General features: G+C 39.9%; 1 non-coding gene across 1 annotated transcript; it reads left to right on the top strand.

The window, feature by feature from the left end:
* Positions 1 to 13,050: 13,050 nt before the first annotated feature.
* trnaa-ugc (transfer RNA alanine (anticodon UGC)) lies at positions 13,051 to 13,122 on the top strand. Its single transcript has one exon. It is a non-coding gene; the product is annotated as a tRNA-Ala (tRNA).
* Positions 13,123 to 13,827: the final 705 nt, after the last annotated feature.

Genomic DNA, 13,827 nt, shown 5'->3' with positions numbered 1-13,827 from the left:
TTTGTTTTATGTTTATAGATTTTATTTAAAACTTAAATGTATAATAATACTAAGCACTGAAATATACCTATTGATTTATGTATAAAATTGTATCCACTAATTTACATTAATATACATTAATATACACATTTAGATGTGTTTGCCCAGGAAGTACATTTGCCATAGAATCTATATTAAATGAAACTTGGGCACCACTATTATGCATTTTGGTCTTTTCACTATGTATATTACATGCGCAGTCAACTTTATTGCAGCTATTTATCTTTTTGTTTTAAAATTCATTGACCAATGCCACGGTGCCTCTCTCGTGGAGAGGTGAAGCGTAATTTTCTATAATGGCAGGACAGTTTGTCAGGCCAGAGGCCAGGACTGCATTCATGCTCTGTGCATCTGGCTTCTGTAAGTTGTCTTAAGCTCCATCTCTGTCAGTGCTCTCCTTTAGCGCTCTCTGAAAGGTCAAATGCCTCTAATGGGTTTTTAAAGAAGCACAGCCCATGTAGTTCCACTATCTAATTCAAACAATGGGGATGAGTTACGGCTCCTGTTACCAGGGCGTTTTTTTTTAACTTGTGCATTAACATCATATAATACTGCAGTATTTACCCTGAGAGTTCAGCAGGTAAAACACAGAAATGATGGATGCCATCACAAAGAAAAGGTCATGGACAGAAACAATCCTGTGGCATCTGCACATTTCATTCATGGATGAGATTTAATGAATACTTGTACCCTGGCATCACATCCTCAAACAGGCAGCCTGCCAGTGTTGTCAATGCATTTCTAGAATTGAAAATCCATTAGCAGTATATTTTCAGTGGTATCAATAAGTTGGATAGGCAGCTGGTGAAGCACAGAGAAGATACAAATTAGAACCCAGAAATCTTGACCTCAACCATTTAACCTGCATAAACAAGTTTCTGTGCACTCACAAAAAAGGGAAGGAGGTAAAAAAAATGAATAAATAAAAGTGGACCATATGCACATAGTTCTACACACAAGTGCAACCCTGTCCCTTTTCTTTACGTATAATACTTAATACTATAATACTGACCTGCAAACTGTGAGCCATTGTTGTCTGTAACCTCATGACTGGTGTTAAACAGATATAATGTGTTCTTTTGTTCCCTCTAGGCTACTAGGCTACTACCGTTAAGTAGCCCCTACAATTTATGTAATGTTCTGCTTCAGTACATTAACAAAGGCATAACTAGCCATGAAGAATTTGTTGACGATATTAAATTCATGATCAGCAGACCACATCTACAATTAAAATATCCTTATGACAATAGGTCCCCAACCCGGCTGGAAATGGTAAGGAAGAAGAACGTATACGCACGGCATCACAAGACAGGGTGTTTACTGAAGCACACAACGGGGAAAACATCATTAAACAACGACCCGGCAGTGAACAGAAACGAACATGCCAGTGTTATACAGTCAGACACATAAGAACACAGGACAAACACAAACGCCAGATCCAGAGTTGCCCCCACTGAGCAGTCTTTTTTGCTGAACATAATGTAGGGCAAGTTATTCATTAAGCTTGCAGTAATGTTTGAACCTCAATAGCTGGAAGTAATAAGTAAGTTCATCTTCATCAGATATTGTCTTAGATGTCTTGGACATTCCAGAGAATTTCACTGGGTCCTTGGCATATTTTGACAGCCCTTTGAACCAAGCTGTGGAGTTATGATCTGATTTAATTGTCAAATTACAAAACTGTATTGTAACGCCATAAAGGACAATAGATTCACTATTTGCTCAATAGGAGAGATTGTCACGTCCATGCGGGAATGACGCGGCGGGTGAACGTAGAGGAGGACGAGGAACGAAGAATGAAGGACGCTTTCGCCTGACTTCACGGAACAGGGGTTTAATTGGTGAATCACAGGACAGGGGAGACATCCGAGACGAAGACACTGGTGAACATAGAATATAACTTCAAAGACCTGACAGCGGACAGAAACGAACAGGGCAGCTTTATACAATTAACACAGGTGAAAACGATTAGGGAACATTACACAGGACAACAATGAAACTCCGGTCCGGATCCTGAACCTGATCCGGACCTGAGTAACCCCCCTTTCGGACCGGATCCTGACAGATTTCTGGGTGTCACCAGATCATTGTGAAAAAAAATCTACCTTTACAAACAGTAGTACAAAGTATTTTTTTACTAAAAACATGCACTGATGCAGAAGCATGTTTTCATGGAGAAAAATAAGAAATCATGTAAATTTCTCAATACAGTATCATTCCACACCTGGACACACCTGATGTTATTTAATGAAGATGTGTCAGAACAAATATATATATTGAATCTTAATCTTTTAGGTTTAAGGGAGAATGAAATGGTTAAAATGAAGGAGGTTTTCCATTGGTCCCTCAAGATACAAAGGTTTGCTTCATTTTTAATAAGAAAATAACTGCAAGGGAAGAGAAGCTGACATGGTTATTGTGATCACATCAACTGATGGAGGTCCATGAATGCGAGGAGAAATGTGGATTTCATGGCCACGCTTTCAGCAGCTGGGCAGCTTTTAAGTGCGCCTGTGCCATAATAGTCTCCCTGCCTGCTCTTTAATGGTTTAGCGGTGTGACAGTGTGTTATTTGCAGATTAACAAGAGTGACATTCTCTTTTGCTGGCAGTGTGGTGCTTTCTATAGCAGGCTAAATTGTTGGAAGAATTTAGAATTACTCAGTTCTAGTCGTGGTTATACTATTTGCTTTAAAAAGTTGTAAAAAATTGTAGTCAGCAAAAGTCATGGAATATTACTTAATGATAACCATGTCTTATATTTCAGTGTACTCTTTGTTTGGTGGCTATATTTATTTGTTTAAATACAATTTATTATTACAATAAAATGCAGTGAAAGAAATGTACATCCATACAAAGAAATTTAAAGCAAAAGCCACACCTTGAACTGAAGGAAATTTCAATTAAAAAGACAGCGAGCCCACAGTAGCTCCGCTTGCAACAAAACAATTCTCTTTCAGGACAAAATTAAACAATAATGCAGGACTAGTCAGTGCACAGACTAGAAATACAGTATAAAATGAACAGAAATATAGAATAAAATAATTGTGAAAATCAATACAGTGTGTTGGGTGCAGAAGAGCTTTCTGAGCAAATTATAACATGAATATGTATGAGTCATTAAACTTGCTAATTTATGCACAACTACATGCATAAAATCACATAAATTCTCACATTTTACTATTCGCTGTTGTGTAATGCATGTAGATAAACTGTTGGTGTTAAATCATGTCCACAGTTGTTGTGTTTATTCAGAGACTAATCCACTTTTTTGTCTTTTTGGAACTGAATTGTACAAATCCTCCAGGGTGTGCATTACAAATATTAGACTGCCAATCTTCCGCTGATCATCAAACTGGCAAGACCACAAAGCGCATCAGATTCACACAATAGCACGCCATTCTTTTAATGTGAGAAGCTTCTTCAGCGCTGAGCTCTCGGAGGGCAACGCAGAAACCTGTCACTACAAAATATCACTTGCCACGCATACCCGTTCACTCATTGGCAATGCACCACGGACCCTCTGCCAATTCAAGTTCAAATGTTCTATATGGCTTTTCATTCACCCAGTGTTATCTTCCTCGTGCCAGACCCCGCGCCTGCCTTTACACAATTTCCCCATCAAACTGAATGCCCCTCTGAACGCGATGCCGTCTGCGCACTCCAGTGTGAGCTGACACTCAATTAACCTTCACGGATGCGAATTTCCTCCGTAAGGTTTCAAATGTATATGCAGTTCTTGAATCGGCCAGACCAGGCACGCTTACAATATAGAATGGGTCTATGCACTGCAATGTCTCAAAGCATTAAAATATTTCACTTCCAATAACACATGCTTTTCTTAGTGTGTATTACAACAATGTCATTTTGAAGCACTGCTGTTGAAAGGTTGAGACGTGTCTTGCTTGATAAAAGAGCTGGATCATGTTACATTTATTTTTGCAGCTTTTATCGGACGCCCTCATCCAGAGTGACTTACAATTAGTAGTTACAGGGACAGGTCCCCTTAAGAGACATTCATGTGACTTTATGGTCCTCTGATTAGTAAAAGAGTGTGTGCCAATATCTGATGGTATTGTACTGCCATTTAAATTGACTGGATCTACTGAATCTATCCCATGTAACCATTAGGCTCTATTATGCTTACTCCCCACCCTGCATATGTAACTCTCTCTATGCATGGCATTAAAAATGCATTAATGCATGTAGCATGTGTTTGTTTTCTTGCATTGTATTGTTTGCATGTAGAAATGGTGAAAGTTCACACCCTGCTTCTTCCTCCCTCCATCCATATGGTCTTTTTTGTTGTCACTGGCACAAGCCCTCTGTCTTCCTTAGGGCTCCTCAGAACACATCCGGAGCACTTGGTAATGTGATTAACTACCTCCGAAAGTGAATATTTTCAATCTGTCGCTTTTCAGTGGATATAAATTGCAGGACATATGTTTCTGCTTTACAGCCTCCAGATGGCCTGAAGTGGGTTGTACATTACCTGCCACCCCCACCCCCCCCACACACACTTTTTGGATGTTCCCACCAAAAGCAGTGAAAAGTTCTCCATAGTAATGGTATGAATGGATTATAATATGGGTCTGTTCATGTCGATTTTATTGTGTCGAAATCTACTTCTCCTTTTCCTGTATGACATTGTATTTGAGGTATGTGTGTGACAAATGACCAAATTGTACTGTGTTGTACTGAATTATTAAAAAACAAAAAAGAAGCCAGTCGTGGTATTGCTAGATAGGTAGTTACTTGTGCATTTAATATTTGGTGCTCTCCGAGTCTCCTAAAATCCATGTCGTTATTGAATTAGCCCCAACAGACCGAGAACTGTTGTTTTGAAGTTGGCTTCAAGGAAATGTGTGAGAAGAAGGAATAAAGAACAAAGTCTGCTCCAGATATTTTCATTTCACAGCTGCAGGTGAAACATCGAGGGTATTAATCACTGCAATATTACTGCATTTCGGAGGTGTCACATCAGGCACGTAAGTGGCACTCCCTTCCCCAAGATCTAGGACCACCAAAATTATGATTTATCATCACTTCTAATTATTAACTCAATATTTACTTAAGTCATGATAATATAAACATGTCTCATTATTTTTCATTTCTACTTCACTGGCCATTGGCATTGTTTTTTTTTTTCTGCTCAAAAGTCGGTTTATTAAAATTTGTGCAGTGTATTGTTAAAACTCATTAAAGGCCAAGTTGGCACTGTCAAGTAATATTCTGAAATTCCAGAAGCAGTCTTGTTAATTAAGCACGCGGCAAGAGTGGTTCAAAAGAGTGACATTTAAGTTGAAAACTGCATAATTTCATATTTTGGTTTTGGGGAAAGAGTTTGCATAAAAAAGTGATCCTAGAAACTACTATCATATATAATGATAACAGGTTGTGTGTGTATATATATAAGTTTACCCTGGTCATATTTTACATAATAGGTTGCCATGACAACTTTTTCATCTCAAAATTGATCCAATCTGTAAGCAGCAACTACTGATTGGCACATTCTGTTGCCTAAGTGGCATAATTGTGATGATGATCCTCACTATAACTTGCATGATGAACAGATCCAGATGAAAAAAGATGAAGTAATGTAAATGGGGATCATTTCCGTGCCTAATATTAATGGAATTGCAGTTTGTGATGTCAGAGAAACCAGTCCAATAGAACTACTGGCACTGATTTCCCTGCTTGAACACATGCAAATGGGTCCATTAGCTAAGTTGGATCAGTTTGGAGAAGTATGCATTACCATATATGCAATATGAAATATATGAAATTCAGACTAAAACAAGTTTGATATTTTTGCAACATATCAGCATACAAATTAAGAATGAATGATCACACAAATATATGGAGAACCTAGACCTATTAAGAATCCTTATACTGTATATACACAAACACACATTCTTTGACTGATGATGCTTTCTCCACTGCTTCTATATTTTTTTTAGCAGGGTTTTAGTTATTAGCTGTATAAACAATTTTTCTCACAACAAATGCTGAGCTTATTTAAATTGATTACAACAAATTATTGAATCTTCTATAGGACAATTTACAAGATGATTCAAGATGATTCATATTTTTTTAAAAAACGTCTTTACGCTTAGTGAGGTATTGAAAACTGTTGAAAAGTGCTTACAGATCAGGATTCACAAATGATACAGCTCTCTTCTGAGTTGTCATTGTGTATAACCAGAGCAGAGAAAGGGTCCTCTTGATGCACTTATATTCAGATTTTTCTGCCTTAGATTCTTCTTACATCTGATAGATAATAGAGTGGACTATTTGAACTGTATACATGAGTAAGCTGTAGTGATGAGTGAGATCATAGGCCCATAAGCACCTGACAAAATGCGCAGAGGGGCGAAGGACTTGATTTAACATGAGGAAAATGCGAAGAGAGAGACAGAGAGAGAGAGAGAGAGTGGGCGCTGTCATCTTCCATGTTTCTTGCTGAGTCCCACATGGCGTGCAACACTTAGCAAGGCACCAGCTGAAAGATAATGCGAGTGACACGAGCCAAGCTATGAGAGCGTACACCTGCCTTCTGCCAATAAAGCTGCATTTTTCCAACATTTGCCACAATTAAACCCTTCTCCATCTACACCCTTTCCCCGAGCCAACTGATCTCATCCTGCTGCCTCAGCAATAGGCCATTTCTGCCCCTCCTCGACTAGACAAATCCATAAGCCCTAATTGTTGTTTTGTTGACGTGGACCTGTCTTAGTTACATTAAACGCAGAGCTCCCAGACCGCTTTAGGCCCATCACAGCTGTAATGTCATCAGTGCCTGGGAAATGCAAGGCTGGATACATCGGAAATTGGATAGGAGAGGAAAGATAAAAAGCATTCTGCAGCCAGACCAATAAGGGGCGGAATGGATGGATGCCGCAGCTTACTGTGAACCATTCCTGTGAAGCTGGTGAGAGGGAGTGTCTCACGCCGAGGAAATGCAGAGTTGGAGACCACAACAGCAAAAAAATAAATAAAAGGAGAAAAAGTTCAAGAAGCGAGATGAAAAAAGGGTCCTGTGACAGACACTCAGAGGATGCAAGAGATGGAAGATGCAACTTCTAAAAGGCTAGAGGTGCAGAGAAATAAAGTAAATGGAAGTCTTTCTTGAAGATAAAGAGCAGTCACTATAGCCTTTCGTCTGGAGAGCCCATTATGCTCACAAATTAAATGCTAAAGAATGCATTGTTTGTGTTTTCGCAGATAGGCCGAATGTGTGTTTTCAATGATTGAGTCTCAAAACCAATTTGCTGCATTTTAATGAGCAGCCTGCAGCACTGTAAAAAAAAGAAAAAAAATGTTATCTGATTTTCAACCTTATTTTTTTTTACATATTTCTGACACAAAAATTATCAAAAGCTCCACACCAAGTCCTTATAAATATTTTTTAATGGGAAGCAGAGTGAACACACTTTTTAACAATGATTTAAATTCGTAAAGAAACTCACAGGGCCGCCAGGCGATATATAATTACAGTGATTAGCCCCCAAAAAACTAGTTAACACACCTTGAGGGGCAGTGTTGCTTCCTGGAGTTATCGATCAGTCTCTCCCACAAAGCAGTGGTTTTGGCGTGCCCCAGTCTCGACGACTGCTCTAATACCACGCTGTATATGGATTGCTCAGTTCAGGTATTGCTTTCTCTATTTGAAACGATCGAAATTAATGAATCCATACTTGACCAGAGGAAGACTTTGCTGACCCTTTCTGAATTTAGTGGTGCACATCAAGTACGATAACTAGCTGTTCTGACAAAAATTATTTATTTATTTAGTAATATACATGGGGCAGTGGAAGCCTGGCGTTAAAGGATGTTTCAACAAGGACCAGTTTCTACAAGGTTACCGGTTTGTCTCCTTGAATTAGCAAGATGACATTCAGGTCCCCTTGCTCAGTGGCTGAAGTTAAGATCAGAGGTACATTTACATTATATTTAGCTTATATTTACAGAAAAAGTCTCCTAATTCACTAGTTTCAAACTGGTACTAAGTGCAAAACTGGGCACTAAGCATGGGTCTTGTGGGGCATGATTAAAATAAATACGTGAAAAAAAACGATTCTAATTCTATGTATTTCTAACAATTCTGCCAGTTTGTGCCTGCCTGTTGTGATGCCCCGGTGGCACTGCGCTTACCCAGCTGGCACCTATTGGGTTCTGGTCACTCACAGCAAATGATCATTAGGTTTGAGGGATCAGGTACCTGCAGGTAGCTTTTAAAGGGCCCTGCATTACAGACCATAGACGTGAGGGTGGTAAGCTATGTGCATTATTTTGAGTTTCATGTTTATTTTGGCCATTGGGCCTTTCTTTTGTGCTTATTAATAATACCACTTATCACATTGTTGAGCGTGTGAGCCTCTTCTTCACCCTGCGGTGGCATTACACCTGAATTCAGCAAATTATATAAGATCTAGAAGGCATTCTTTTGTATGTTTCCTTTTCTGTCAAACATGCCCATTTTTTCAAAATGCTATTAAAATTAGTTTGGTAATTCCCAGTATAAAGATTTGAATATTTTTCACTATGTCATCTTGTAGTTTTCAGTATTTCTATTTGTTTTATTTTATGGCATTTTATGACATGCCAGAGCAATGCTTATTAAGTGGGAGGTCACAGCAGGAAGTGTTTCTGTTGTGAACTCTGAAGAGGTTCTAACAATTCCCATAACAGCACCTCCCCATAAATGAGAATTTCACCGTTTTCAATTTACACATAACCTCACTTTCAATTTGTCAGGCAAGCAAAAGTCTGAAGCACAATCCTTTATTTCTCAACTCAAATAACACAGGTATGAGGGCAAAGAAGACTTTAAAGAAACCATACAGAAAAGTACAACCCTTCGCAACCCTTGTAAGGTGAATGGAACTGAAACGTAGGTAGGAAAATGTCAATAAGGGAAGAAAAAGAAAGGAGAATAAAAAAAAAACATAGTAAAAGTAAAGTTAAAATATTTAATTTTACTTTCTGCGCCATAATTCATTGGTGTACTAATGCATTTTTTTTACTGTGCATCTGCTAGTCCCCTGTTTCCCTGCTGTAAACCTCTTGTGCTGGTACCTGGTACATAAAGACACTAGTTTTTATGATCTACTCTGCTGCGTGAAACGCATCTTCTCTCCCCACCATGGAACCTGTTTGCTACAATACATAGTCCAGATAAATGTACCTCCCAAAGACTTTTGTCCAACCCATATTATTATCATTATTGTTAAAGACATTAGGTACTGTAGGGTACTGTCCAGTTATCATGACAAAAGGTGACAGAGGAAAGCACATTGGCTCTATCACCAAAGAAGAAAAAACTAAAAAGAATTGCCTTTTATAGATTCAAAATTGTATGAATAATGTTTATATTAAACCCAATAATCACAGAGCAACTGATCTATACTATTTTTGAAAAAGAAACTGTATGGTATTGAAAATGTTTACTTTCTTATCTATATAAAAGGCAAATGTTACTTAATGTAAATGTAAACTTTACTCATAAATTTACAGTACTTATATGTAACAATAATAATTATACACACTTTTATGTGTACTTTACATCGATCAACAATGTTTGATCTCAAGACTCAACTATGCAGAGCTTTTAATATATATAATTTAATAAATCACAGTGTCAGCATCCAATCCGGAAAGTGGCAACTCTGGATCTGGGGTTTGGACATGAGTTTCATGTTTTCTTCCTGTGGTTCCTGATTGTTTTCACCTGTATAAAGCTGCACTGTTCTCCATCAGGTCCCTGTTTGGTGATGTTTCCCGTCTCGTGACACAGTGTATAAACTCACTCTCAATCACTCACTGCCCTTAACCATCCTGTTACTTTGGGTCGGTGATACCGGAGCCCATCCTGGGACATCAATCTAGTATGCTTGCCTGTGGATAGAAGGAGAACCTGAAGGAGTATTGCACCAACACTGGGAGAGCATGCAAACATCGCATAAACAAGGCCTGAACTCACAGCATTGGAGGTGTGAAGCCAAATCGCCAACCGCTGCTGCAACATGTGGCCCTACTGTACGACCAATTAATAATATTGCAGTCCTGTTTACAGAGCACACACACACACACACACTGAATCAAAACGGATGGGGCAAAACTATATCAACTATATCAAGCAAAAAATCATGGCAAACACAGCAAGATGTAGCGTTTTAAAGTCCCGGGAGTTGTTTGACAGCGGCCTCATTAAGAAGCATTAAAAGAGAAGCGCCGGAGACCCACTGGGTCTGTGTGTATTGCTTGTAGCTCGCGGTCGGGCTCTGCAGTCGTTCTGTCATTTATAATTCGCCGCCTGGAGCAGCAGGGCCCAGTCTCGGCGCAGGTCTCTCAGCACAGCACTCGGCTTTTCTGATCACCGCGCCAGCAGGGCACCCAGGCACAAACATGTTGTTAGCAGGGCTTTTCTGATTTATTCTGTTGTAGCCCTGTGTGGCCGCACCGAGACTTTGTTGAGAGAGAGATCAAGGGACCATGAATAGGGGGAATATTTTTTGAAAATAAATGCACCAAAAATACACTATGTTAGAAGACACTGTGGACAGAGGCTGCATGAATCTCCCCCGGTGGTTATGTGTGAGCATATTGTTTAATCAGGGGATCTGTTATATAACATGGTCACAGCTTGATGCAGAGGCTTCTTTTTAAGTCACATCAACGTTGCTCCAAGCCCTTGATAATTTTTGGTTAAAAAAATCTAGTTTCGTCTGTAGCATCATACATCATTGTAACATCATTGGCATCACACATCATCCAAACCTCTTTACTTTTTTCGTGGACATAGGAAAACGCACGATCCTTTGCAACTTGTACCTCTTTTTTTTTTAAATAATTGCCCACTTTAAAAAATATATATAATTTAACTTTTGTGTGAGCAAAGGCATTTTTTCAGCACCAAAGAAATAAAAAAGCAGACTGTGTTGACTTCCCATTTATCAAAGACCCTCATTAACAGAGACAATATTGATCCATGATGCTAGAATGGTAAAGTCGGTGGGAATCTCGAGGCGATCTCTTTGTTCAGCATCCTCACCTCTACAAGATACATTTTTTGGTTTCTAATTGGACGTCTATGAAGTTGTCAGCAGTGTCACGTCACATCACAGGCGATTGCAGAGGAAGAGAGGAAGAGCTAAACAGATGCGCAAGTGCCTTCAGTCAAGGTGCCCAAACATCGTAAGCCAGCATGGTGCTTGACTATGAGAAGGTCACATACCATGTCCTTTGCATGCGTGGAACAATGGTCAGTAATTGTCACCCTGGGGGCCCAACCATTTAAACAAAGGAAAATGATGAAAGGCACTTTTTTTTTAGAAAATTAATTATAAAAAAGAAATGCTTTTGATGGCCATTAAATGAGAAATGAAAGTATAGTCTCAAATGTATAATTTAACAAAGAAACAGAAGGCTGAAATGAAAAAAAATGAAAGGTTAGAAATGTAAAGATTTTACACATTTTCACACACGCACATACACACACACACACACACAAAGACCAACCCACCAGATCAGCCAAAATTTTGAAAATAAAATCACTATTAAATGCAATCTGAGCTACATGATTGCCAGAGGACCTGTTGGTTTATGAAGCAATGCATATTGTTCTTGCCATGTCAAAGACACATCCATTTTGGGCTTAATAGATCCATTTGATAGGTCCTTGGGTTCGTAATTACTCCCTTTCCATAACAGCTTAGTCCTAACCAGTAGAGCAAGTCATTCTACTGAGACAGCCCTTCTGGCTGTTTCTGAGAAGCTACGTGGCCAGATCAGCAAAACTTTCATCTGTTCGTATTCACTTTGACCTCGCTTTAGCATTTGATTGACTCTCCTGTCCATCCTGAAGAAACTTGGATTCAGCATAGCAATGGTTTGCTTTCTACCTTGATGGGCGGTCTTACCAAGTGATTTGTTAAGGATCTACGTCTGCTTCATGCAGATTCACCTCTAGCGTTACTCAGGGCTCAGGTCATTTCCTGAAATGGGTTATCTTGCCACTGCTATGCTGATGACACACAACAACAACAACATTTACTTCTTATATAACTCATGTCACGTCCATGCGGGCATGACGTGGCGGGTGAACGGAGAGGAGGACGAAGAGTGACGAGGAATGACGAGGAATGAAGGACGCTTTCACCTGACATCACGAAACCGGGGTTTAATGGTGAAGCACAGGACAGGGGAGACATCCGAGACGTAGACACTGGTGAACACGGAACATAACTTCAAAGACCTGACAGCGGACAGAAACGAACAGGGCAGCTTTATACATTTGACACAGGTGAAAACGATTAGGGGACATTACACATGACAACAATTAAACTCCGGTCCGGATCCCGGACCGGAGTAACCCCCATTTCGGACCGGATCATGACAACTCATAATCACATACAGTAAGTCTCAATGATTTGTCTAAGAAAAGAGAAAAGTCCAAAAGGTGTAGTGGTGGAAAACTCCAAAGTGTAGTAACGAGCATCTGTCCCGGACAGCACAGAGTAGGTTTTAGTTGAGTGTCATGGTGTACATTGCATGTTCATTATAATGCTACTGGTCTATCCCTGAAGATCCCTGAGGCTTTAGCCATTATGGTGGTGGTGGCTGTGGTGACTCTCTGGTACGTTTCATGCTAACTTGTCTCGTCAGCAGTTTGCTAGGGACAAGGCTTCGTCTGGTGGTCTCTTTATTGGACATTTGGTGGTCTTTTAATTGGACACATCTCATATTCATTTTTCTCCCTCAGATGTACGTGGTTCCTTTAAGGTCTCTGCATATCTAACTCACATTTCATCATCTTTTGCAGTCCATCATCTAAAACTCACTCCCACCAAAAATGAACTAATATTCATTCCAGCAGAACCTTGGAGTAACTATAGACAACCAACTCTCCTTCTCGACTCACATCTTTGCCGCTCATGTACAATACTTCTAGACGGACTTGCCCTTATCTATCAAGACAGGCCACCCAGATATTTGTTCAATACCTGAATGTGGGGATGTAGCTCTGTGGTAGAGTGCATGCTTTGCATGTATGAGGTTCTGGGTTCAATCCCCAGCATCTCCATGGTGACTACTCTTAATGAGGCAGTGGTGGCCTAGCGGGAAAGGAAAGGTGGGTCCATATGAACGCGGAGTGATTAGCAGAATTGAACAAATAAAACAGAATCTGCTATAAAACACAGAATTGTTTATAATTGGTGCTGCTGCAGCCGACTGCATGTGTTTTCCGATTAAGACGGGACATTCACACAAACCAACGCAATTTAAATGCGTGGTCAGCTATGGTGAAGTGCTCAGTACTGAATCTGTACCACTTGCCAGATCTGTTCCACACATGCACACTTGCCGTCTCAGCGTGAAGCAGATGGTGCATGCGCAATACCGTGTGGGCTGCAGGGATGGGCAGTCGGGGCGTCTGAAAGCATTTAGATGACACAAGGGAGAGAGCTGGCGGGCAATCCAGGGACAGGCAGTTGGTTGGCAATGTCGACGGCAAACAAAAGAAGGCAGGGATAATCCAAAAGAGAAGTCAAGAACGTGGGGGTTGATGGGAAACTTTGTCAATCCAAAAACCCTTGCAGTACTGGGAGTAAACACGCAATGAGCTAGTGACTTGGTAATGGAGCCACTGGATGTTTATAGTGCATGGTAGCTTCTTCTGCGTATCTCCGTTTAGAGTGGAACAATACAATCTTTTTTTTAATCGGAAGAACAATTCTTTTGAAAGAATATGTGTGACAAAAAAAGCTTGAGCCAGTCATGCCAGCAA

Source organism: Denticeps clupeoides, chromosome 3 (genome assembly GCF_900700375.1).
Source record: "Denticeps clupeoides chromosome 3, fDenClu1.1, whole genome shotgun sequence".
Taxonomy (NCBI): Eukaryota; Metazoa; Chordata; class Actinopteri; order Clupeiformes; family Denticipitidae; genus Denticeps; species Denticeps clupeoides.
This window is presented reverse-complemented; position numbering and strand designations above follow the sequence as displayed.